At 42.8% G+C, this 27,841-nt stretch overlaps 1 long non-coding RNA gene across 1 annotated transcript; it reads left to right on the top strand.

Moving 5' to 3' along the window:
* On the top strand, positions 617-27,037 carry LOC110257418. The gene is made up of 4 exons (XR_002339984.1): positions 617-871; positions 3,040-3,155; positions 25,286-25,374; positions 26,640-27,037. It is a non-coding gene; the product is annotated as an uncharacterized LOC110257418 (long non-coding RNA).

The raw sequence follows: 27,841 nt of genomic DNA, 5'->3' as shown, positions 1-27,841 counted from the left end.
TGTAAAATAAATAGAAGAGTACAAAGAAAGCTGAGGTGGCTTTTCTTCCTTCATGGGTCCTGTTCCCTGCCCTCCCCAGAGGGGGTGGGGGATGGGTTGGGATGGGAGGAGGAATGCGGGACTAGGTAAGCACACAGGAGTCCTGCACAGCCAGCGAGGAAGCCAAGCTTTGGGCAGCGTGTTGGCTCCAGGGGAGTCACCTTGACCCTGGACTCAGCGTGTCTGTCCTGAAGGCCAGCAAAGTGTGGAGTTCCATTTAACATTGCTTATGCTCCTTTCCCAGGGCTTGGGATAAAAGCCATATGGGGAACAAAAGGGAGATTTGGGTTGGAGCTCGGACCACCAGGGAGCTCCCCGCTGGCTCTGTTCCCGGTACAAGGGTAGCTGGCATCAGAGACTCACGCCAGGTCTCTGTGGGGTGGTTGTCATGGACATGAATAGGCCCACATCAGAATTCTGGGGGCAGACGCGATTTTAAACAGAAAGTGCCCCTCTGAACTGAGTGTGGGCACCTCGGCTTGAGCGTTCACACAGCTTTCCCGACCCTTGGCCCACCCGGAAGTTGTCTTCCCTGACCCTTGACCCACCCGGAAGTCCACCCCCCCCCCGCCCTCCTGGCTTCGCTTCCTGGTGGAAGGCACACCTGGGAGCCTGGTCTCTCCCTGGAAAACGCAAAGGGGGCGGCGTTGCTGGAAACGTGGTGGTGTCTGCTCTGCTGTCCTAAGAGGAAAGACACTGTGGGGGACCCTGAGGCTACTGCATTCTTTTTCTGGGCAGCCCATCTAGCTCCAATTTGGGACGCTTCCGCTTACGAAACCAGGCACAACTCCGATGGGGGTGTTTCCAGCGCTTGGCCTTGCTGAGCGTGGCGGTAAGTGGTTCAGCAGCGCATTTGCCAACAGCCTGTTGTTTTGAGAAACTCAAGTTCATTTTAGCTGGCAGCCGGTGTGTTATTGTCCCGTGGGGAGGGTGTCAAAAGGCCGCACTTTTCTTATGGAATTATCCTCTAAATTTAAACCAATTTAGTGAAAAAAGACACCTGAATGATCAAACTCTCAAAAGCTTAAGAAACCAGCTTTTATTCTGGGCCACGTGACTCACCCACCCAGGCTCATGACATGTATAAAAGTCACAGTGCCTATGGTGCTGCCGTTGAATTCCTTTGCATTTTGGTCTTTTCAAGTGAGAAACTGAAATGTCCAATGTATTATTATTAAAATACATCTTTTGGAGTTTCCTTTGTGGTGCAGCGGAAATGAATCCTGCTGGTGTCCACGAGGATGCGTGTTCGATCACTGGCCTTGCTCAGTGGATTGGGGATCCAGCGTTGCTGTGAGCTGTGGTGTGGGTCACAGATGTGGCTCAATCTGGTGTTGCTGTGGCTGTGGTGTAGACTGGCAGCTGTAGCTCTGATTTGACCCCTAGCCTGAGAACTTCCATATGTCTCAGGTGTGGCCCTTAAAAAGGGCAAAAAATAATAATAAAATAAAATACATCTTTTTCGTGGATGATTGCTTATATGACAGTAATTTATTTGTAATACTTTAGACAGCACTTTACCGTTTTGAAATTACGTACACATACTCTCAACTGCTTGTTTTGATTTTTGGCTTCTGCTGCCTGCTTGTAAAAAACTGGACTCTGCGGCAGCCCCTAGTTTAACCGCCGGTGTCCTGTTCTTTGTGGACCTGCTTTTGGAGCTGGTCTTCTTTTCAGAAAGACGAGAGCTTTCTTTCACAGCTCTGGAACACAGTGTCCGGGGGTGGGTGATTGAACCACGTGAAATTGCTGTTTTTGTAAGTCAGTAATATTGGGTTACTGGTAACTTCATATAGTACAACCTTATATTTTGATCTAAGAAAATTTACCAGCCTAAATTTGTGCCATTCACTGAAAGTTCACCTTGTCTGAATCCTTCTTTGGTGGGTTTTGAGAAAGTGAAAACTGTTCCAAATGCTTTAAAAGTATTAGCTCCTTGGAGTTCCTGCTGTGGCACAGTGGGTTAAGAATCCAGTTGTTGTAGCTTGGCTTACTGTGGAGGTGTGGTTAGATACCTAGCCCAGTGCAGTGGGTTAAAGGATCCAGAATTGCCACATCTGTGGAGTAGGTTGCAGCTGTAGCCCGGATTCATCCCCTGGCTTGGTAACTTCCGTATGCTGTGGGTGTGGTCATAGTTTATTTTTTTTTGATTTTTATTTATTTTTATTTTAAATGATTTTTATTTTTTCCATTATAACTGGTTTACAGTATTCTGTCAATTTTCTACTGTACAGCAAGGTGATGCAGTCACACATACACATATACATTCTTTTTTTTTTTTTTTTTTTTTTTTGTCTTTTTGTCTTTTGTTGTTGTTTTTGTTGTTGTTGCTATTTCTTGGGCCGCTCCCGCGGCATATGGAGGTTCCCAGGCTAGGGGTTGAATCGGAGCTGTAGCCACCGGCCTACGCCAGAGCCACAGCAACGCGGGATCCGAGTCGCGTCTGCAACCTACACCACAGCTCACGGCAACGCCGGATCATTAACCCACCGAGCAAGGGCAGGGACTGAACCCCACCTCATGGTTCCTAGTCGGATTCGTTAACCACTGCGCCACGACGGAACTCCCACATATACATTCTTTTTCTCACATTATCATGCTCCATCATAAGTAACTAGATATAGTTCCCAGTGCTATACAGCAGGATCTCCTTACCTATCCATTCCAAAGGCAAGAGTTTACATTTATCAACCCCAAATTCCCAGTCTATCCCCCCTCCCCCCCCACCCCCTTGGCTACCACAAGTCTGTTCTCCAAGTCCATGATTTTCTTTTCTGTGGAAAGGTTCATTTGTGCAGCCATAATTTAAAAGAAAAAAAAAAGATGAGCTCCTTTAAGACTCACCATAAACTCCTGACATGGAGCACTCTCATTAGCCACCTGTCACAGGGGAGGAAACTGAGGCCCAGCACATTCTATCATGGTCTCACTAGCTAGGGTGTGGCCAGCTGTGGGCCTGGGCAGTCCGGATCTAAAGCCTGGGCCTTTGATTTGCTATAGGTCCTTCTCACCCAAGGAAACCAGAGAATGAAGAGCCAATGGGAGTGTGCAGGGTCAAGGAAAAATGTCTTGCATGCATCTCCAGAGGGGTTTGGAATTTTCAGCTGAAACTAAAGGTAAACCTCACTAACATGGCTTAAACCATAGGAAATATATTAGTTGCCTAATAACTCTGGAGACTGGGCAGCAGCAGGGTTAGTTTATAGGACAATATCATCATAGGCCAAATTGCCTCTGTCTTTTTTTTTTTGTCTTTTAGGCCTCACCTGAGGCACATGGAGGTTCCCAGGCTAAGGGTCTAATCGGAGCTGTAGCCGCCGGTCTATGCCAGAGCCACAGCAACGCGGGATCCGAGCTGCATCTGCAGCTACACCACAGCTCACGACAACGCCGGATCCTTAACCCACTGAGCAAGGCCAGGGATCGAACCTGCAACCTCATGGATCCTAGTTGGATTTGTTTCCACTGCACCATGATGGGAACTCCATAAACAGTATTGTTTTCTAGTTTCGGGGGGTTTTTTGTTGGGTTTTTTTTTTTTTTTTTTTTTTTTTCTTTTTAGGGCCACACCGAAGCACATGGAGGTTTCCAGGCTAAGGGTCATGAACACAGCTGCCAGCCTACACCACAGCCATAGCAACGTGGGATCCAAGCTACATCTGTGACCTACAACACAGTTCATGGCAACGCCAGATCCTTAACCCACTGAGCAAGGCCAGGGATCGAACCCACAACCTAATGGTTCCTAGTCGGATTCATTTCCACTGCGCCACAAGCTGCCTCTGTCTTTATGCTCTGCCATCTTCCACACACTGGCTTGTTCACTAGGCTGATTCTCCTTGTGGGCCCCAAATGGCTGCAGGGGTTCCAGACTCTGAGTATCAGCAACAACTTCCAGGTAGAAAGAGGGAATCCACCCTGTCTTGTGTCCCATTTTAAGACTGAGGAGGAGTTCCGTTGTGGCTGGCGGGTTAAGGAGCCAGTGTTGTTTCTGTGAGGATGGGGGTTCAATCCTGCAGCAAAGTTGCAGATGCAGCTCAGATCCGCTGTTGCCATGGCTTGGTGTAGGCCTCAGCTGCGGCTCCAATCAATTTGAACCCTAGCTGGAGAACTTCCATATGCCTTGGGTGTGGCCATAGCACGGGGGAAAAAAAAAAAAAAAAAGGCTGAGGAAATCCTTCCCAGGGTCCTCAGTAGACTTCTGACATCTCATGGTCTCACAACCATGCTTAAACCAATAATTCAGCAAAGGGAATGACAGCACCATGACTGGGTTAGAGAAAATTAAGGTTTCCCTTTGGGGCTGGAGGGAGCCCTAAGCTGCTCTAAGGTCAAGGTCACGTGGAGAAGGGAGAGACAAAGCAGGGGGTCTTGTTAGAGGGAGGAAGTGGGGATTGGCTCCACAGGTATGTTCAGAATTGGGCTGTAGAAAATTGGGCCAAAAGATTGGAATTGGCCTGAGCTGGAGCCAGAATGAGAACCAGTGTGAATAAGTGAGGAGAGCTTAGGCAAGTCCAACAGCCTTGAGTAATCATGACTAATTTTATTGGATTGGTCGATATGTGATATGTAGGGTGCAGAGGAATATATTAGCACAGTGATTATCAAATCTTTGGTATGTGTTATTCATTTTTAAAAAATCATTACATAGTAATACAAATGACATTTCTTTTTCATTTTCTTTTTTTTTCTTTTTATGGCCCCACCTGCAGCCTATGGAGTTCCCAGGCTAGGGGTTGAATGGAGCTGTAGCCACTGGCCTACGCCAGAGCCACAGCAACACGGGATCCAACCGTGTCTGTGATATACACCACAGTTCATGGCAACACCAAATCCTTAACCCATTGAACTGAGGCCAGGGATCAAACGTGAAATGTCATGGTTACTGGTCAGATTCATTTCCACTGAGCCATGATGGGAACTCCCATATTCTTTGATGCTATGTCAAAACTCGACCTGTAATAGTATTTAAAGGTTACTGGCAATGTGGGAGCAATAAGCATAATAATGAACCTTTCATACTCTGTTATATAAAATCCACTGGTCTGTTTGACATTTTGAATGGATATTTTATTCATGAATATTTTATAACATCACACATTTTTTTCATTTGTAAAATATCAGTTATTGAATTATGCAGATCTTCTAAGTGTTGACGTATTTCAAACATACAAAAGAGTTCATTAATGCCATCACCTATCCTATCAGGAAAGTCATGGGAAGCTGTCAAACTCATGGTGGTGAATTCAAATGTTACAGTATCCTAATTTTCCCCTGAAAGTTCTGTCTTATCATTGACAAGAAAGAAAAAAAAGGCAGTTGTTTTCCTTGAAATGAAGGGCTTACTCTGTTTGTTTCTAACACAATGTCAGCCAAATACCCAAGCCTGAAAAATCGTGATTTGTCTATCTGTTTTCTTTCCAAAAAATGAGTTGCATGACAAAAAAATTCCTGTCGTGGTGCAGCGGTAACAAACCTGACTAGTATCCATGAGGACTTGGGTTCCATCCCTGGCCTGCTCACTGGGTTGAGGATCCAGCATTGCCGTGGGTTGTGGTGTAGGTTGCAGATGCGGCTCAGGTCCTGTGTTGCTGTGGCTATGGTGTAGGCTGGCAGCTGCAGCTACAGTTCAACCCCTAGCCCAGGAACTTCTATATGCTGCAGGTTTGGCCATAAGAAGACAAATAAATAAAGTTGATAAACTTCTTGTCACGTTAACTAAGAAAAAGAGAGGATGCAAATTACAAATGGCAGAAATGGAGGACTTATTAAAGATCTCATGGACATTAAAAAAAGGAATAATGAGAAGATATTATGAACAACTCTATGCTCACAGATTTGATAACCTAGATGAAATGGACCAGTTCCTCAAAAGACACATCTGCTAGGACTCACAAGAAGAAATAGACTATCTGATAGGCCTATATCTATTAAGGACATCAAATCAATAATTAATGATCTTCCAAAACAGAAAGCACCAGGCACAGAGGGGTATGCTGGTGAATTCTACCAAACAGTTAATTACACTAACTGCTTACAATCTCTTTCAGAGGACAGAAGCAGAGGAAATACTTCCTAACTATTCTATGAGGCTAGAATTACCCTAATACCAAAACCATCGCATCAAATAGGCTAAAAACAAAAACAAAAAAAAACAAGGTGTATTAATACATGCAAGAAAATATTTAATAAAATCAGTTACCCACTCATGATTAAAAATTCTCAGTAAACTAGGAACAGAGGAGCACTTCCATAGACTGAGAGTATAGCCCTGAAAAGACAAAACGAAAACAAAAGTAGCTTGTTTAGCTCACAACTGAAACAGTCCACAACGCAAATGCTCCCAGTTTTATCAGGAGAATTTTTTTTTTCTTTTGTCTTTTTGCCATTTCTTGGGCTGCTCCCGAGGCGTATGGAGGTTCCCAGGCTAGGGGTTGAATCGGAGCTGCAGCCGCTGGCCTAGGCTAGAGGCACAGCAACTCGAGATCCCAGCTGCGTCTGTGACCTACACCACAGCTCATGGCAACACCAGATTCTTAACCCACTGAGTATGGCCAGGGATCGAACCCGAAACCTCATGGTTCCTAGTTGGATTTGTTAACCACTGCGCCACGATGGGAACTCCAGGGAGAATTTTTAACACAATGTGTATTCAAGGAGTTGAGATCTAATGAAATTAACAACCTTTCCAGGTTTATCAAGGACTTTCCTAAGTGAAACTGGTTGTTGCTTTTTTTTTTAAACTGCCTGGTGAGGAATACAGAGACAGTGCAATTTAATGCCACTGCCTCAATTCATGCTAAGGTGCCAGCAATTTTCCTCACCTTGGCTTTTGTATCACCGGTGCAAATGTCAACAGACCTGTTCCAGGATAAGCCATAAGCCTCAGGAAAGTTATTCAACACCTTGTGTTTCTTGCCAGGCAACATGTTTGTTGTCAGAAAAAGTTATTCAGCTCTTGGTGTTCATTACCAGGTGTTCCCCTGCAAAGATCTTCGGGTTTCATCATTCAGGGCTGATGATGGATCAAAACATGCAATATAGCCAAGCCAACCACATCTGTGGATTGTCCCCAGATGAGATTAACTCATTTATCACTCTAGTCCAGACTTTAATGCAACAAGTTACCGTGCCTTTGGAAAGTGGCACTGACTTCATTCAGCATCGTCAACTGTGAAGGTTTTTTAAGACTTTCAGCAACCGTGTGCACTTCTTCAGCCAACATAGTAAGATAACTTCCTGTAAGCTGTTTGGGAGGTCTTTCTCATTTCTGAAGGAATTCCATAAGAAATAACTTCTGGCTTTTAGAAGGCTCATCACACTTACATTTAAAATATTTAGTTCCTTCTGTAAATGCTGAGTGTCTAGTCTCCAGGAGGTACTACAACATAATTGCCATCATAATCCCCTTTCTTTTAATTACTAGACTTTATTTTTTACAGCAATTTTAGGTCTTTTAGGTCCACAGCAAGCTTGAGCAGAAATTACAGACAATTTCCATATACCCCATGTGCACATATACTCAGCCTCCCAACTAGCTATCTCTGGAACTAGAGTGGTTCATCTGTTACAGTTGATGAAACTATGTGTCATTATCACCCAAAGTCCAGAGGGTTTACTCTCGGTGCTGTACGTTGTATGGGTTTTTTTGTTGTTGTTGTTGTTGTTTGGCTTTTTTTTAAGGCCACACGTGTGGCATATGGAAGTTCCCAGGCTAGGGGTTGAATCAGAGCTGCAGCTGCCAGCCATAGCCACAGCAACGCCAGATCTGAGCCTTATCTGCAACCTACACCACAGCTCATGGCAATGCCTGATCCTTAATCGAGGCCAGGGATCAGACTCACATCCTCATGATACTAGTCAGGTTTGTTACCACTGAGCCACAAAGGGAACTGTTGTATGGATTTTGATAAAAGCAAGTGTCATGTATCCACCATTGTAACATCATTCAGAATAGTTTCACTGCCCTAAAAATCCTCTATGCTCTACTAATTCATTCCTTGACAACCCCCCGCAACCTCACTCCTGGCAACTACTCATCTTTTCCCTGCCTCCATAGTTTTGTCTTTTCCAGACTGTCATATAGTTGGAATCATACAGTAGGTAGCCTTTTCAGATTGGCTTCTTTCATTTTGGAATATGATATGCATTAAGTTTCCTGCATGTCTTTGCATGGCTCGACGGCTTATTTCTTTTTTTTTTTTTTTTTTTTTTTTTTTGTCTTTTTGTTGTTTTGTATTTTTGGCTCCACATATAGTTCAGTTTGATCGACTGTAGCCACCCTACACCAAGCCACACATCCAGTGTGTCTGCAGCCACCACAGCTCACCAACACGTCGTTACTCAGGCAGGCCCCCCCTCATGTTCCTGCGATCGTACCCGCCACGACGGCTCCTTATTTCTTTTTAACACTGAACAGTACTCCATTGTCTGGATGTACCAGTTTATTTATCCATTCATCTATTGAAGGACAACTTGGTTGCTTCTGCATTTCAGCACTTAATGGATAAAGCTGCTGTAAACAACCACTGAAGGTTTTCATGTGGATAGGTCTTCACTTCATGAGGGTAATACCAAGGAGTGCCACTGTTGGCTTATGTAGTAAGGATATGTTTAGCTTTGTAAGAAACAACCAAACTGTCTTCCAAAGTGGCCATACCATTTTGCATTCCCACCAGCCATGGACAAGACTCAACATCTTTGCCAGCATTTCATTTCTTTTGGATTCTGGCCACTATAACAGGTTTGTAGTAGTATCTCATTTTTGGGGGGGTCCTTTTTAGGGTCACACCTGAGGCATATGGAAGTTCCCAGATGAGGCTTGGATCCGAGCTCTAGCTGCTGGCTTACACCACAACCACAGCAACTCCAAATCTGAGCTGCATCTTTGACCTACACCACAGCTTACAGCAACGCCAAATCTTTAACCCACTGAGTGAGGCCAGGAACCAAACCCAAGTCCTCATGGATACTAGTCGGGTTCTTTTCTGCTGAGCCACGACTGGAACTCCAGTACCTCCTTGTTTTAATTTGCAATTCCCTAATAACATATGATTTTGAACATCTTTTTTTGTATGCTTACTTGCTATCTGTAAATCTCCTTTTTCTTTTTTTTTAAGGGCTGCACCATGCCATATGGAGGATCCCAGGCTAAGGGTCCAATTGGTCCACTGGCCTATGCCACAGCCACGGCAATGCCAGATCCGAGCTTCATCTGTGGCCTACACCACAGGTTCCTTAACCCACTGATTGAGGCCAGGGATCAAACCCACCTCCTCATGGATACTAGTTGGTTTTGTTTCTGCTGAGCCACAATGGGAACTCCTGTATATCTCCTTTAGTGAGGTGTCTGCCGAGGTCTTTTGCCCGTTTTTAAACTGGGTTGTTTGTTTTCTTATGGTTGAGTTTTAAGAGTTCGTTGTGTATTTCAGAGAACTGTCCTTTATAAGATGTGTCTTTTGCAAATATTTTCTCTCAGTTTGTGGCTTGTCTTCTCGTCTTAATAATGTTTTTCACAGGACAGAAGTTTTTAACTGTAATGAAGTACAGCTTATCAAGTATTCTTTCATAAATCATGTCTTTGATATTGTCTCTAAAAAGTCATCGTCATACCCAAGATCATATTAGGTTTTCTCTTATGATATCATCTAGGAGTTTTATAGCTTTGCATTATATATTTAGGGCTATGCTCCACTTGGGTTTAATTTTTGTGACAGTTGTGAAGTGTCTGTATCTAGATTCATTTATTTGTATGTGAATGTGAATTGCTCCAGCACCATTTGTGGAAGAGACTATATTTGCTTCATTGTAATGCCTCTGCTCCTTTGTCAAAGATCGGTTGACTATATTTTTGTGAGTCTGCTTCTATGCTGTTTGTTCTATGCCATTGATTTATGTGCTTATTCTTTTACCAATATCACACTGTCTTGATTACTGTAGCTTCAGAGTAAATCTTGAAATAATGTAGTGTCAGTCTGACTTTATTCTTCTTCAATACTGAGTTGGCTCTTCTAGGTCTTTTGTCTCTTCATATAAACTTTAAAATCACTTTTCAATATCCACGAAATAACTTGCTGGAACATTGATTGGGGATGTATTGTATCTGTATATCAAATTAGGAAGAACTGATATCTTGACAACATTGAGTTTTCCTATCCATAAACGTTAAGAATATCTCTGTCGTTTTAGTTCATCTTTGATATCTTTCATCAGAGTTAGGTAGTTTTCCTCAAACAGATCTTGTATATATTTTGTTAGAGTTACACTTAGAAATTTCTTTTTTGAAATGGTAATATGTTTTTAATTTCAACTTCCACTTATTCATTGCTGATTTGTAGGAAAGCAATTGGCTTTTGTATAGTAAACCTTTATCCTGATAATATGCTATAATAACTTACTGGTTCAAGATTTTTTGATTGATTCTTTCATACTGTTTATATAGATGATAATGTCATCTACAAACAAAGACAGTTTAATTTCTTCCTTCCCATCTGTATACCATTTATTTCCTTTTCTTGTCTTATTGCTTAGCTAGGATTTCCAGTATGATATTAAGAAGCTGTGATAAGAGGGAATAGCTTTTGCTTTGTTCCTGATCTTAGTAGTAAAACTTTGAGTTTCTCACCATTAAGTGTGATGTTAGCTGTAGGTTCTTTGTATATATTCTTTATCAAGCCAAGGCAATTCTCTATTCCTAGTTGACTGAGAGTTTTTAATCATGAATGGATAACCAATTTTGTTAAATGTTTTCTTGCATGTATTAATATGATCCTGTGATTTTTTTTTTTTTTTTTTAAGCCTACTTGATGTGATGGTTTTGGTATTAGGGTAATTCTAGCCTCATAGAATAAGTTAGGAAGTATTTCCTCTGCTTCTGTCCTCTGAAAGAGATTGTAAGCAGTTAGTATAATTAACTGTTTGGTAGAATTCACCAGCGTACCCCTCTGTGCCTGGTGCTTTCTGTTTTGGAAGATCATTAATTATTGATTTGATGTCCTTAATAGATATAGGCCTATCAGATAGTCTATTTCTTCTTGTGAATCTTAGCAAATGTGTCTTTTGAGGAATTGGTCCATTGCATCTAGGTTATCAAATTTGTAAGCATGGAGTTGTTCATAATATCCTTTTATTATTCCTTTTTTCTTTTTTATGTCCATTAGATCTTTCATAATGTCCTCCTTGGAGTTCCTATCATGGCACAGTGGAAATGAACCCGACTAGGAACCATGAGGTTTCAGGTTTAATCCCTGGCCTCATTCAGTGGGTTAAGGATCTGGCATTGCCATGAGCTGTTGTAGGTTGCAGACGCAGCTCGGATCTGGTGTTGCTGTGGCTCTGGTGTAGGCCAGCAGCTGTAGTTCCAATTAGACTGCTAGCCTGGGAACCTCCATATGCCACTGATGCAGTCCTAAAAAGACAAAAAAAAAAAAAAAAAAAGTCCTCCTTGTCATTTCTGCCATTTGTAATTTGCATCCTCTCTTTTTTCTTAGTTCACTTGACAAGAAGTTTATCAACTTTATTTATTTATTTGTCTTTTTAAGGCCAAACCTGCAGCATATAGAAGTTCCTGGTCTAGGGGTTGAATTGTAGCTGCAGCTGCCAGCCTATGCCACAGTCATAACATCAGATCCAAGCCATGTCTGTGACCTTCACCACAGCTCATGGCAATGCTGGACCCTTTACCCACTGAGCGGGCTAGGGATTGAACCCACATCTTCATGGATGCTAGTCAGGTTCATTACCACTGAGCCACAACAGGAACTCTGACTTCATTGATCTTTCCAAAGAACCAGATTTAATTGACATTCTCTATTGATTTCCTGTTTTCAATTTCATTGATTTGTGCTCTAATTTTTATTATTTCTTTTCTTCTTCTTACCTTGGGTTTAATTTGCTCTTCTTTTTCTAGTTTCCTAACAGAAGCTTAAATGACTGATTTTAGATCTTTCTTCTTCTTTTTTTCTTTTTTAGAGCCACACCCATGGCATATGGAGGTTCCCAGGCTAGGGGTCGAATCAGAGCTACAGCTGCTGGCCTATGCCACAGCCACAGCAATGCAAGATCTGAGCTGTGTCTATGACCTACACCACAGCTCACAGCAACACTGGATCCTCAACCCACTAAGTATGGCCAGGGATCGAACCTGCAACCTCATGGTTACTAGTTGGATTGGGTGCCACTGAGCCACAATGGGAACCACTCTTCTTTTCTAATATATGCATTCAATACTATAAATTTACTTCTAAGCACTGCTTTCCCACTATTTCTTAAATTTTTAATGTTTTATTTTCATTTAGTTCAAAAATTTGAAATTTCTCTTGAAATTTCTTCTTTGACCCATGTGTTATTTTGAAATTTGTGGTTTAGGGAGTTCCCATCATGGCACAGTGGAAACAAATCCAACTAGGAACCATGAGGTTTCCAGGCTAGGGGTCAATCAGAGCTAGAGCTGCTGGCCTATGCCATAGCCACTGAATTGCTAGATCTGAGCCATGTCTGTGATCTACACCACAGCTCATGGCAATGCCGGACCCTTAACCCACTGAGCGAGGCCAGGGATTGAACCCACACCTGCTGAGCCACAACAGGAACGTTTAATTCATCACTTTTTCTTTCTTGCTTGCTTTTTTTACATTTTTTTGGCCACCCCACTGGCCTTTGGACTGTGTCCCAATGCTCCTAAGATGCCACCAATTCCATTGCACCACTGTCAGAACTCCCTTAAATATCACTTTTTAACTTCAGTTTCTTCACCTTGGTCTTCTTTGTCTGTACAATGAAAGCTTTAGACTAGATGTCTGATCTCAAAAACCCCTTGCTGTTCTGACCATTTCTGATGCAATAATATGCTGCAAGAAGAGTGAGTTGTATCAGCTCCCAAGAGGACGTGAAAATATGGCCTTAGCCTTTTCTATAGATGTACTAACATCCACACCCTTGAGGCCCTTGGAACAGATCACAGCCCTGCTTGCCTGCATCTGGAGTGCTCGGTTTGGAGACTTGATGAGATCAAGCTCCAGTTTTAACCAAAAAATGTCTGCACTTTTTGGCCTGCAGGAAAAAAAAAAAAAAAAAGCATAAAAAAAACCTTGATTTGACTAAAATACCAGCAGAGAGGGACACAATCTGTGACCTTGCTAAAGAATTCTGAGACTAAGAGTGGCTAAGGGAGAAATTTGCAAGAACACTGCAGTACTAACTTACTGTTCTCAAGGCTGCCGAAGAAACTTATCAAGGGGAAAAAAAAGCAATAACTGGCCTGCAACACTTCAGGTGGGTCCTGCCTAAGAGCCCAACAGAGAAAAAAATGTATAAATTATAGGCAGTTGCAAAGTATAGTGGAAGAAAAGACAGACATTTCAACAGTAATCACAAAAACATAAAATAGCTAGAAATAAACTTACTAATAAATGTGCAGCCTTTACAAAGAAAAATTTAAAGAAAAAATTTAAAATTACTTTTGAACACAAAAACTGATAGTTGGGAAGACTCAATGTAAAGATATCAAGTCTCCCTAAGCCTATCTATAAATTTAACCTAAGTTCAATAAACTTTTTATTTATTTGTTTATTTTTTACTTTTTAAATTTTTTTGCTTTTTAGGGTTCACCCATGGCATACGGAATTTCCGAGGCTACAGGTCGAATTGGAGTTGTAGCTGCCAGCCTAGGCCACAGCCACAGCAACTCAAGATCTGAGCCTTTTCTTTAAACTACACCACAGCTCACAGCAATCCCAGATCCTTAACCCACTGAGCAAGGCCAGGGATTGAACCCACATCCTAATGGATATTAGTCAAATTAATTTCCACTGAGCCACAATGGGAACTCCCCAATTAAACTTTTTAAATGAGTGTTAAAATTTAAGAAGTTGAGGAGGTCCCGTTGTGGCTCAGTGGAAACCAATCTGACTAGTATCCATGAGGATGCGGGTTCAATCCCTGGCCTTGCTCAGTGTGTCTGGGCTCCAGCATTGCCATGTGCTGTGGTGTAGGTTACAGACATAGCTTGGATCTGGCATTGCTGTGGCTATGGCATAGGCCAACAGCTCTAGCTCTGATTTGACCCCTAGCTGGAAACTTCTGTATGCCACACCTGTGGCCCTAAAAAGACAAACAAACAAACAAACAAAAAACAAATATAGCTCCTTAGCCTGGGAACTTCCAGATGCCTTAGGTGCAGCCCTAAAAAACAAACAAAAAAATTGCCAATTGACAAGTTGAGCCTAAACTTTGTATGAAAAGACAGAAGTTCTCTAATGGCTCAGTGGGTTAAGGATCCAGTGTTGTCACTGCTGTGGCTCGGTCTATCGATGGCCCAGGTTCTATCCATGACCTGGGAACTTCTGCATGCCTAAAGCACAGCCAAAACAAAACAAAAGAGAAAGAAAAAGACAGTTACGATTTTATCTATATGTGGAATCTGTGAAGCAAAACAAATGAACAAGCAAAATAGAGATAGCATTAGATACAGAGAAGAAACAGGTGGTTGCAAAGAAGAGGAGGATGAAGGAGGAAAGAAACAGGTGAGGGAGATTAAGAGGTACACACTTCAGTTACAAAATAAAAGAGGAGTTCCCATCGTGGCTCATCTGTAACAAACCCAACTAGTATCCATGAGGATGTGGGTTCGGTCCCTGGCCCCACTCAGTGGGTTAAGGATCCGCTGTTGCTGTGAGCTGAGGTGTAGCTCACGGACATGACTCATATCTGGTGTTGCTGTGGCTGTGATGTAGACTGACAGCTACAGCTCCGATTTGACCCCTAGCTGGGTGCAGCCCTAAAAAGACAAAAAGAAAACAACAACAAAAAAAATAACGGAGTCAAGGGTATGAAATGTACAACATGGGGAATATAGTCAATAATTATGTAATATCTTTGTGTGGTGACAGATGGTAACCAGACTTGGGATCCCTTTGAAATGCATAGAAATACCCAATCACGACGTTGTATGCCAGGAACGACATGGTACTGTAGGTCAATTATACTTCAGAAAACAAACTCATAGAAAAGGGGATCAGACTTCTGGGTACCAAAGGCAGGGGTAAGGGGAGAGGGAATTGGATGAGAACTGTCCAAAGGTGCAGACTCCCACTTAGAAGATAAATAAGTACCAGGGTGTAATGTGCAGCATGACTAATATAATTAGCACTGTTGTTTGTTGTCTATGAAAGTTGTGGAGAGAGTAAATCCCAAGAGTTCTCATCAGAAGGAAAATAATTTTTTTTCTTTTGTATCTATATGAGATGATGGATGTTCATTAAACTTGTGTGGTAATCATTGCAAGATATACATGATTCAAACAGTTATACTGCACACCTTAAACTTATCCAGTGTGCGCCTCATTTATATCCCAATAAAACTGGAAGAAAACAATAAATAAGATTTACCACTAAGGAGTTCCAGTTGTGGTTCACTGTGGTGTTTATAAATTTTGGAGATTAATCCCTTGTCAGTCAATTCATTTACAAATATTTTCTCCATTCTGTGGGTTGTCTTTTTGTTTTGTTAAGGGTTTCCTTTGCTGTGCAGAAACTTTTAAGTTTAATTAGGTCCCATTTGTTTATTTTTGTTTTTATTTTCATTACTCTAAGAGGTGGATCTGAGAAGATGTTGCTGTGGTTTATGTCAGAAAGTGTTTGGCCTATGTTTCCCTCTAAGAGTTTTATAGTGTCTGGTCTTATATCTAGGTCTTTAATCCATTTTGAGTTTATTTTTGTGTATGGTGTTAGAGAGTGTTCTAATTTCATTCTTTTCCATGCAGCTGTCCAGTTTTTTCAGTACCACTTATTGAACAGGCTGTCTTTTCTCCGTTGTATATTCTTGCCTCCTTTGTCATAGTTGGATAGCAGAATTTATTCTAAGTTTAGAGCATGTACAGCCCTCTGTACCACTCCAAGGAGGTCACCAACAAATAAGCAACAAGTTCTGTGAGCCTCAAAAGCACCTTATGGTCCTGCTCTCACCTTCTGAGATAAAAACCAGCAGCTACATCTTCACTTCTGTCTTCAAATCTCATGTGACAAAAATATCCCCCATGGTCCACCCTCACAGGAAATGTATGTGACAGCAGACTGTGAAGCCCCTGGTTCAGCCTAATCAAGGTGACACATTTCAAAACCATCACCACTGAATGACCTGTGGTCAGAGTTTCCTATCCCAGCATTGTTAAAGCAAAATACTGTAAAGAACCTTTGTAGCTGTCACCAAGTGTCTGGTTAAACAAATTATTGTCATCTGTAAATTAAAATACTGTGCAATCATTAAAAAGAATGAAAAAGCTCTTGATTTACATGACACAATCTCTAAAATATTGTGTCAATTGAAAAAGGGAGTTGAAACAGAGGCTTATTTATTTTATGAAATTTGCTGGGCCAGGGATTGAATCCAAGCTGCAGCTGTGACCTATATCTCAGCTGCAGCAATGCTGGATTTTTAACCCACTGCTCCAGGCACGAGAGAGAACCCAGACCTCCCCAAGGCACTACGGTTGGATTTTCTTTTTTTCTTTTTTTTTTGGTTTTCAGGGCCGCGCTGCAGCATATGGAAGTTCCCAGGCTAGGGGTCACATTGGAGCTGCAGCTGCAGGCCTACACCACAGCCACAGCAACGTGGGATCCCAGTCATGTCTGTGACCTACACCACAACTCACTGGCAACATGGATCCTTAACCCACTGAGCAAGGCCAGGGATCAGACCTGCATCCTCATGGATACTAGTAGGGTTCATAACCCACTATGCCACAGCAGGAACTCCCAGAGGCTTTTTTTTTTTTTTTTTTTTTTTTTTGCCTAAAGAAAATAGGAGCTCCCACTGTGGCTTAGTGGGTTAAAGATCTGACCTTGTCACTGCAGTGGCACAGGTTTGATCCCTGGCCCAGGAACTTTATATGCCCCAGGTGTGGACAAAATAAATAAAATTTTAAAAAATGAACAAATGGAAACAATCAAAAGTGTGTGTGAAAGTTCCCATCGTGTCTCATTGGGTTAAGAACCTGACATAGTATCTATGAAACGCAGGTTCGATCCCTGGCCTTGCTCAGTGGGTTAAGGGTCCAGCGTTACTGCAAGATGTGGCACGTGTCACAGGTGGAGCTTGGACCCCACATTGCTGTGGCTGTGGCTGTGGCTGTGGCTTAGGCCTGCATCTGCTGCTCCAATTCCACCCCTCACCTGGGAAGTTCCATATGCTGCAGGTATGGCCATAAAAAGCAAAAATAAATAAATAGAATTTTTAAAATAAACAAATGGAAATGATCAAAAGGGTGTGTGTATAATATTCCGTGTGTACCTGGCACAGTGTTAAGTATTATCAGAACCACACAGATAACTCCAACCTGGAGCAGCTCCTGCCCTGAAGGACTTAAGAGTTCTCCTGGGTTTTGTTTGTTTGTTTTTGTCTTTTTGTCTTTTGTTGTTGTTGGTTGTTGTTGTTGCTATCTCTTGGGCCGCTTCCGTGGCATATGGAGGTTCCCAGGCCAGGGGTCGAATCGGAGCTGTAGCCACTGGCCTACGCCAGAGCCACAGCAACGCGGGATCCAAGCTGCGTCTGCAACCTACAACACAGTTCACGGCAACACCGGATCGTTAACCCACTGAGCAAGGGCAGGGACCGAACCCGCGACTTCATGGTTCCTAGTCGGATTCGTTAACCACTGCGCCACGACGGGAACTCCCTCTCCTGGGTTTTAAATGTCAATGTCCTGCCAGGTTCTGGAGATCACTTCCTTTCTCACTCCTGGGTAGTCCCATCCACTCTCATAGATTTAACAATCTACATGCTAATTGACCCAAACACATTTCTAACCTTGGGGTCTCTCCTCAGCTTCTAGTTCATTTTGACAAGAGTGGTTCCCACAAATACTACAAACACTCCCCAAATCAAATCAGTCCTCTTTCCCACTCCCAAAGATAGCCCCTGAAGCCCCAAACCTGATCTTCCTCCCAAATTTCCTATCTTAAGGGGTTCATCATTCTGTGCTTTACTTTTTTTATTTTTGGCTATGCCTTCAGCATGTGAAAATTCCTGGGCCAGGGATGGAACATGCAACACAGCAGTGACCCGAGCCACAGCAGTGACAAGGCCAGATCCTAACCCACTGAGCCACCAGGGAACTCCCTCATTCTGTGCTGCAGTGTTATTAAAACAGAAGAGTTAATTTGGACAAGTCCGTTGTTTTCTGCTTTTGCTTGAATGCTAAGAAAGCCTTTTTCTGGAGTTCCCGTCGTTGCTCAGTGGTTAATGAATCCGACTAGGAACCTTGAGGTTGCGGGTTCGATCCCTGCCCTTGCTCAGTGGGTTAACGATCTGGCGTTGCCGTGAGCTGTGTTGTAGGTTGCAGGTGCTGCTTGGATCCCGCATTGCTGTAGCTCTGGCGTAGGCCGGTGGCTACAGCTCCGATTCGACCCCTAGCCTGGGAACCTCCATATGCTGCAGGAGCGGCCTGAGAAAATAGCAAAAATCCAAAAAAAAAAAAAAAAAAGAAAGCCTTTTTCTGTTTCTAAATCACATAAAAATGTGTCTGGGTTTTCTTCTATTTCTTTTATGCTTTAATTACATATTTTATCTTAAATTTATTTTGGTATGAGGTAGGGATCTAACATCCAATTCCACTTACTAAAAAAAAAAATCATCCTTACTCTTTATTTGCTTGAATAAGTTTTCAGCTGATCCTCTGGATTTTCCGGAGAGTTAATGTAACTAGTGAAACTTTTACTCTCCAACATTTATGCCACTTGTATTAGTCAGAACTTTTTGGTTCCCCTACAATGGAAATCCAACTTAAAGTGTCGGGGTTTTGGTTTGTTTGTTTGTTCGTTTGTTTGTTTTTGCTTTTTAGGGCTGCACCCATGGCATATGGAAGTTCCCAGGCTAGGGGTCAAATTGGAGCTACAGCTGCTGGCCACAGCCACAGCAACGCTAGATCAGAGCTGAGTCTGTGACCTACACCACAGCTCACAGCAACTCTGGATCCTTAACCCACTGAGCGAGGCCAGGGATCAAATGCACATCCTCATGGATACTAGTCGGATTTGTTTCAGCTGCACCGCAATGGGAACTCCCAAATTTACAGTGTCTTAAGCAAGAAATGGAAGTGTCAGAACAGATGGAAGTTGCTGCTGTCATGGCTGAGTTGGGGGGATACGTATGCTGTCTTAATTTATCTCTCTGGCCTTGGGCTCTGCCTCTGTGTGGTTCTCATCCTCAGATAGATGTGCTAAAAGAGAGGTGAAGTGTTCAGTCAATCCCAGGCCCTCACTTAATAGACTGTTCTTGTGCTGGTGACATAACTCCACAGAGCCTTAGTAGGCTGCCTGACAATGTTATTTTCTAGTCACTTGACTTGCCAAAATCCAGTACAGAGGCTAGCATCTTGTCATGCTGGGGCAGGCAGCTCAGTGAATAACTTTGTCAGTTGGCTCAACAGTTGGAGTTGGACCACAGCTTCTTGTCTCATTTTTTCGTTTTTTTTTTTTGCTGGCTGCACCCATAGCATACAGAAGTTCCCGGGCCAGGGATTGAACCCTTGCCACAGCAGCGATCCAGATCACAGCAGTTACAACATGGATCCTTAATGCACTGAGCCACCTAGGAACTCCCTTGTCTTCTTGTTTTTTTTTTTGTTTTGTTTTGTTTTGTTTTGTTTTTATTATAGTTGATTTACAGTGTTCTGTCAATTTCTACTATACAGTAAAGGGACCCAATCATGCATGTATATACATACTTTCTTTTTCTCACATTGTCTTCCATCATGTTCTATCATAAGTGACTAGATACAGTTTGTGTGCTAGACATCAGGTTGTTGTTGTGTTTTGACCAAAAGAGTGGTTTCAGCTCTGCTTCCCACTAAAACATCTTAGCCTTAGGTTATGGAGAGGGAAAACAGACTAGGGAGGTTTCCATGGCAACTGCATCCACTGATGCTGCATCTCAAGCCTGTCATCCAGATTAGTTTGCTAAGGGAGGCTGCTACACTGGGATAGCAGCCTGCCTGGAGGGAAACACCCAGCTCGGCTCAAGAGTTTGGGTTTCCTCCTAGTTCAGGGTCCTCCAAACACCCCGCTGCAATGGCCAGGCTCCAGCTCATAGGGCTTAACCCACAGCAGTAGAGGTGAGAGCAAAGTACAGAACACAGTTGTTGCAGTTTGGTGTGATTATTAGACTGGATTTCAGCATTTTCAAATATTTGGCTTGGTTTGTTTTGTTTCCAGCCAAGCAACTTCGGTCTGGAATTTGTCACTTTGTTGGTACATTTCACTCAAGGCGCTGAGCCTGAGGCTGAGGCCCAAGGGCCTCCTTCGCTGACTGTGGTAGGTGACCAGCTTCTGCCTGGGGTGCAGCGACTCTGCTAAAGTCTTTTTTTTTTTTTTTTTTTTTTTCCGCCTTTTCTAGGGCCGCTTCCGGTTGCATACGGAGGTTCCCAGGCTAGGGGTCTAATCGGTCGGATCTGCTACGCCAGAGCCACAGCAACACGAGATCCCAGCTGCGTCTGCGACCTACACCACAGCTCATGGCAATGCCAGATCCTTAACCCACTGAGCAAAGCCAGGGATCGAATCCTAAACCTCATGGTTCCTAGTCAGATTCGTTAACCACTGCGCCACGATGGGAATTCCCTAAAGTCTTTTGTATTTCCTTTTTCTTTTTTTTTTTTTTTTTTTTTAAGGTCAGATTCAGCATATGGAAGTCCCCAGGCTAGAGGTCAAATTGGAGCTATAGCTGCCAGCCTAACACCACAGCCATTGCAACTCCAGATCTTAGCAACTCAGGATCTGAGCCTTGTCTGCAACCTACACCATAGCTCACAGCAACTCCAGATCCTTAACCCACTGAGCGAGGCCAGGTGTCAAACCCACATCCTCATGAATCCTAGTCGGGTTTTTTAACTGCTGAGCCACGAAGGGAACTCAAGCCTTTTGTAGCTGCTTCTCCTCAAAATCTCTGCAGGCTTAGCTCTCTGCCCCTTCTCCACCCTTCTCCCCCCATACTCCTAGTAAAAGGGTTCCACCCTCACTGCCTCAAGGGGTATCCAAGTCACATTTGGGTCTATGGTTCTTGTGGGGAGGGAGTGAGGATATATTCTAGAAATTGTCATACTGGAGCCAGAGGGTGGCAGAGCACACCTGTGGCAGGGGCCAGGCATCTCTCCCCCTTATGGTCATAGGTGAGGGTGCCTATGGCAGAGGCAGATTTCCACTGGTGTGGACTGATGTGGATGCTGGGCACTCGACTGGCACTGACTCTGGGTGCAGGTGATTTGAATTTCCTTTTTCTCTTTTTCAGCCAACCCATGGCATATGGAAGTTCCCAAGCCAAGGATCAAATCTGAGCTGCAGCTGTTCTAACAGAACAAAGAGGAGTTCCCATCGTGGCTCAGCGGTAACAAACCTGACTAGTGTCCGTGAGGACACGGTTCGATCCCTGGCCTTCTCAGTGGATTAAGGATCCAGTGTTTCCATGAAATGTAGTGTAGTTCGAAGACACAGCCTAGATCCCAAGTTGCTGTGGCTGTGGTGTAGGCTGGTCGCCACAGCTCCAATTCGACCCTTAGCCTGGGAACCTCCATATGCCCCAGGTGCGCCTAAAAAGAAAAAAAAACTTGTTTGGCTCAGCCTGGGTTGTGTTCATTCAGCTGTTGGAGAGGCAGGACAGGTGTGGAATGGGAGTGGAAAGCAAGGTCACATAATTACAAAAACCCACCCTGGGGAGAAAGACGATAATTCTCAAAGAAAGGGGTTCGTTTGGCCAGATAGTGCCAGAAGAGTCTCCTAATGTACTCACAGAAGCCAATCATCTATTAATCAGAAATTAAAACTCCATTTAATCTTAAAAAGCCAAAATTATGTTAGGCCATGTTTGTTGTCACAATACAATAATTTAAGCAATTGAAAGTTTTACTTAAAAATAGTCAAGAAACATTTAACACACTCCAATTATGGAATAAGGCCAAACTGTATATAAGAAAATTCATTACTTGAAATGACTTCAGCTTCATTATTTTTTAAATTTAATTTTATCGGAGAATAGTTGACTTAAAATGTGTATTAGTCTCAGGTGTATAAAAAAGGGAATCAGTCATACATATAAATGTATCCATTCTTTTTTCCCGTAGAGGTTATTACAAACTATTGAGTGGATTTTCCTGTGCTATACAGTAGTTCTCGTTATGACTTCATTATTAATCAGGTAAAGTTAAATAAATCAGGAGTTCCCGTCGTGGCGCAGTGGTTAACGAATCCGACTAGGAACCATGAGGTTGTGGGTTCAATCCCTGCCCTTGCTCAGTGGGTTAACGATCCGGCGTTGCCGTGAGCTGTGGTGTAGGTTGCAGACGCGGCTCGGATCCCGCATTGCTGTGGCTCTCGCGGCTCGGATCCCGCATTGCTGTGGCTCTGGCTTAGGCCTGTGGCTACAGCTCTGATTCAGCCCCTAGCCTGGGAACCTACATATGCTGAGGGAGCGGCCCTAGAAATAGCAAAAAAGACAAAAAAAAAAAAAAAAAAAAAAAAAGTTAAATAAATCAGAATTCTCAAGCATTTAGAATTAAAGAAATATATATATATATATTTTTTTTAAAAACCCATGTTTTTAGAGGGAGTTGTTGTGGTGGTGCCTCGGAAGTGAATCCGACTAGTATCTATGAGGAGGGGTTCAATCCCTGGCCTCACTCAGTGGGTTGGGGATCCAGCACTGCTGTGGTATAGGTCGAAGACTGCACTCGGATCCTCCGTTGCTGTGGCTGTAGCTGTGGCCAGCAGCTGTAGCTCCAATTCATCCCTAGCCTGGGAACCTCCATATGCTGCAGGTATGGCCCTAAAAAGCAAAAACCAAAACCAAACAAACACAAAAAAACCATGTTTTTAGTCTAAGGGAAGCATAAGGAAGAAATTTGTAAAGATAAGAGCTAAAATAGATGAATTTTAAAAGGAAAAAGTCATAAAATTAAATCAATCCAAAAGCTGTTTCTCTGAAAACAATACAAAACAATAAAAGACACACCTCTAGCAAGTACAATTAAGAAAAATAAATCTATTACACTGAATATTGATATGAGACAAACTTAGATGCAGAAGATGTAACAAATATGAGAAGGACTTCTACAAATTAATATTGATGTATTTGAAAAGCCAGAGAAAATAAATGATTTTTACATAAATGACCAAAATTAATGCAAAAAGAAGTAGCAAAACTGAAAAGAACCGTAAACTTGGAAGAGCTGAAATTGTCATTGGAAAAAAATGCCTCCAGTGAATATGGTTCGTATTCCAGTTCGACAGTTGTTGGGTGGCTCATTTTTTTTTTTTTTTTTTTTAATGGTTGCAACATATGGAAGTGTCCAGTGCAGTTTGCCTTGTGTTTGGAAAATGTCTTTCTTATGCTTTGTTCCGTGAGTTTCTAATTACCCTTTCATTGTTATAAGAAGAAACAGATGTGTTAATATGTCTTCTTGACCAGATCCCTACTCTTCCATGTTCTTTTTTTCTTGCTTTCTTTAGGGTTGTACCCTCGACATATAGAATTTCCCAGGCTAGAGGTCAAATTGGAGCTACAGCTCCCAGGCTACACCACAGCCACAGCAAAGTGGGAGTTGAGCTGTGTCTATGACCTACATCTCAGCTCACAGCAATGCTGGATCCTCAACCCACTGAGCGAGGACAGGAATCAAACCTACATCCTCATGGATGCTAGTTGGATTCGTTTCTCCTGCGCCACAATGGGAACTCCTCTTCCAGGTTCTTACTCATGTTAGCCATTGCTTGGTAAAGAGTCCATTTTTCTTTTTGAAACTTTGGGGTTTTTTTTTAGACTGAGGTTTTCTCATACAGCTTTTTGTTTTTCCTGGAGTTTCTGGTTACTTTCTTGGAGCCAATGCGTTTGTTATATCTTTAATTTTTTTCTGAGTGACTCATCCTACTCGGTCTAAATAAATGGTTGTAGGTAGGGGGAGGGAGTGGGATGGACTGAGAGTTTGGGGTTAGTAGATGCGAACTATTGCATTTAGAGTGAAGAAGCAAAGAGGTCCTGTACAGCACAGGGAACTATATCCAATCACTTGTGATGGAACATGAAGATAATATGGGGAAAAGAATATATATGTATGTGTATGTATGTATAACTGGAGCACATTGCTATACAGCAGAAATTGACAGAACATTGTAAATCAACTATAATAAAAAATTGTATAAATAAATAAATAAATAGTTGTACCCTTCTTCTCCCCGGAACCTCCCTCCAGGACCCCCATTATCTGATCTGGACCTGGTCGATTTTTGGGCCTGATACATAGCAACCATCAGTACTCCCCTGGCTCACAGCCCCTGTATCTTAGACCCTACTCTTCACTTGACCAGAAAACCTTCCCTGGTGTTTCCAGTAAAGGAGTGAGTGGGAAGTAAATTTTCTGCAGACTCGCCCCTCTGAATAAATTCTATCACTCTGGTGGACTGTCTTATAGATTTCTTCCTTCCTGTTTTGCTCTCTGGAGCCTTTTTAGAATTAAAAAAAAAAAAAATTCTGGAGGTCTTAAATTTCACAGTGAGATTTCTGGTATGGCTCTTTTTTCACTTATCTTTTTGGTTGGCTCTTTCCCTAGAGCTTCTGAAACTTATTTTTTGGATAAACTCACTCTTTCTGCTTTCTTCATCCTCAGTTTCTGAGAAACCAACTAGTTATATGTCTGGCCTCCCAGATTAAACCTCTATGACTCTTATTTGGGAGTTGAGTTTTCTGCACATTGTCATTTTGGTTTATTTTTTAAGAGATTTCTGTCTTCCTACCCTTCTGTTGAATTTGTAATTTCAGCAAAGTTTTTCTTTTTTGTATGGCCACACCTGCAGTATATGGAAATTCCTGGGCCAGCGGTTGAATAGGAGCTACAGCTGCAGTCTACACCACAGCCATGGCAAGACCAGATCTGAGCCGAATCTGTGAACTATGCCAAAGCTTGTGGGCAATGCCAGATCCTTAAACCACTGAACGAGGCCAGGGTCAAATTCCCATCCTCATAAAGGCATTGGGTCTTTAACCCGCTGAGCCACAATGGGGACATCGAACTTTTTTTTATTTCCAAGAGCTCTAATTTTATGTTTTTTTTTCACAGTACTCCTTCCTTGTTTCATATGTTTTAACTCATATCTCTATGGTAGTACCAATTATTTAAAGTGTTATCTTCTGTTTGATTAATGAGTTCTATCTCTTCTAGGGTTAGTTTTTCCCTGTGTTTACTTGTTCTTTCTCTCCCACTTTGCAGGTTTGACTCAAATGTCTGATGAGCTTGGAGCATCTGCTTAATTTGGAAATGAAGAAATCCCAGATTCACTGGGAGTACTGGGTACTGAGGTGACAATTTTCTTTTCTTTTCTTCTTTTTTGCCATTTCTTGGGCCGCTCCCGCGACATATGGAGGTTCGCAGGCTAGGGGTCTAATCAGAGCTGTAGCGAACAGCCTATGCCAGAGCCACAGCAAGGTGGGATCCGAGCCGCGTCTGTGACCTACACCACTGCTCACAGCAATGCCAGATCCTCAACCCACTGAACAAGCCAGTGATTGAACCTGCAACCTCATGGTTCCTAGTCAGATTCGTTAGCCACCGAGCCACTGTGGGAACTCCTGAGGTGACAATTTTCTTCTGGATGCACATTGCCTTAGGTGAGGCAGACAGACACAATAGAGGCCATCGCTCTGCAGGGAGCTCAGAAGAGGAGGGTTTTACTTGGATCGGTGATGCTGCTCCAGCTACTTTAGTTCTCCTTGGAGAGTACTTTTAAGGTCTTTAGAAAAAAAAAAAATTTTTTTTTCTGTGTTTGGGGGTTAAACACCTGGTTTTAAGGTGCCATGTATAGAAAAGTAGAGGAGAATTATGGGGGAGGAGTGATTTTCATATCTAGGTTTCTAACTACCCCTGGGTTCAGCCTCACTTCACGCCCCCTGTGGGATCTGAAGGCTCTTCAGGCCCCTCTGAGGTTCACTGTCACCCCAAAGCCTGCAGTGCAGTCCCAACCCATATTCTAGTTTCCAGAGCATCTGCTTCATCACTGAGCCTGCTACACACTTTTTGTTTTTCAGAACTTTCTTAAACTCCCTACTTTGTTGATGACACCCCTTCCTAGTCTCTTTATTGTTCAAGGTTTTTGTTATTTATTTATTTTTTTGGCCATGCCTGCAGCATGGGGAAATTCTTGGGCCAGGTATTGAACCTGTGCCACAGCGGCAACCTGAGCCACTGCAGTAACAACACTGGATCCTTAACCCACTGTGCCACCAGGGAACTTCTATTGTTAAAGTTTTAAAGACATTATTGCCATTTTTTTTCTTTTTAGGGCCACACATGTGGCATACAGGCATATGGAAGTTCCCAGGCCAGGGGTTGGAATCAGAGCTGCAGGTGCCGGCCTATGCCATAGCCACAGTCAGGCCAGATCCTTGAACCACTAAGCAAGGCCAGGGATTGAACCTGCATCCTCATGGATACTAGTCAGGTTCTTAACCCACTGAGCCACAGTGGGAACTCCTAAAGATATTATTTATTAGGATTTTAATGCAGATCTTATACATTTATGCACTCAGTCTGCCACCTGACACTGAAATTCTTCCATTTCTTTCAGTAACCAAGAAATAATTCCATTGCTGCTTCCCCGGAAGAAATGGGAAGAATGTTCTGAGTTGCAGGCAGTTTCAATGGTAAGAATGAATGGATGGTGGAAATTCACGGAAGATGAGACTGTTTCTCTTCTCCTGGTTCCCATTGTGGCCCCTTAAGAGATCAGATCAGGGAGAACCATTGCCTTTCCCGCAGCTGCTTTACACATACTGGGTTTCTTTTCTCCCCCACCAATGTAGACCTGATCTTGTCACTAATATTTTCCTTAATGAATGCTTTTTATGTGCCATGTATAAGACACACATCGTTTTATTTAATCCTAGCCACCCTACAGGTTATTATCTATCTATTTATTTATTTTGCTTTTTAGGGCTGCACCTGTGGCATATGGAAGTTCCCAGACTAGGGGTCGAATCAGGTCTACAGCTGCTGGCCTACACCACAGCCAGGGCAATGCAGGATCCGAGCCATGTCTGCCACCTACACCATAGCTCACAGCAATGCCAGATCCTTAACCACTGAGTGAGGCCAGGAATTAAACCCACATCCTCATGAATCCTAGTCAGATTCGTTACCAGTGAGACAGGATGGGAACTTAGTGAGGTTAAGTATTATACCCAGGTTCACACAGCTAATAAGTAGACATAGAATTTCAGCCACTACTGTTTCCATGCCCTCCCACTTTCCACTGTGTATAAGAATTCATATTAAGGAGTTCCCATTGTGCTCAGTGGGTTACAAACCCAACTAGCATCCATGATGATGCGCGTTTGATCCCTAGCCTCAATCAGTGGATTAAGGATCTGGCAATGCTGTGGCTGTGGTGTAGGCTGGCAGCTGTAGCTCTGATTTGACCCCTAGCCTGGGAACTTCCATATGCTGTAGGTGCAGCCATAAAAAAGAAAAAAAAAAAAAAGAATTTATACTAATGAGTAAGAATTCATCTCCTCATCCCTCCCCCACCCCCTCCCCACTCCTGCAGTCTGAGGCATTGTGGTATAGTAGGAAATGTACTGATTAGGAGCTAGAAAAGTTGGATTTCGTGATGTCACCTTGGGTCAATTGCTAGACTTTCCTGGCCCTTAACTTTCCTCATCCATTAGGAAAGTATAATAAAATCAGCTCTGTCTTCACCACAGGATGCAGGAGTGTCACACAAGAACGTATGTAAAAAGGCTCTGTGGGAGAGTTCCCATCGTGGCACAG

This window comes from Sus scrofa, chromosome 17 (assembly GCF_000003025.6).
Source record: "Sus scrofa isolate TJ Tabasco breed Duroc chromosome 17, Sscrofa11.1, whole genome shotgun sequence".
In the NCBI taxonomy this organism is placed as follows: Eukaryota; Metazoa; Chordata; class Mammalia; order Artiodactyla; family Suidae; genus Sus; species Sus scrofa.
This window is presented reverse-complemented; position numbering and strand designations above follow the sequence as displayed.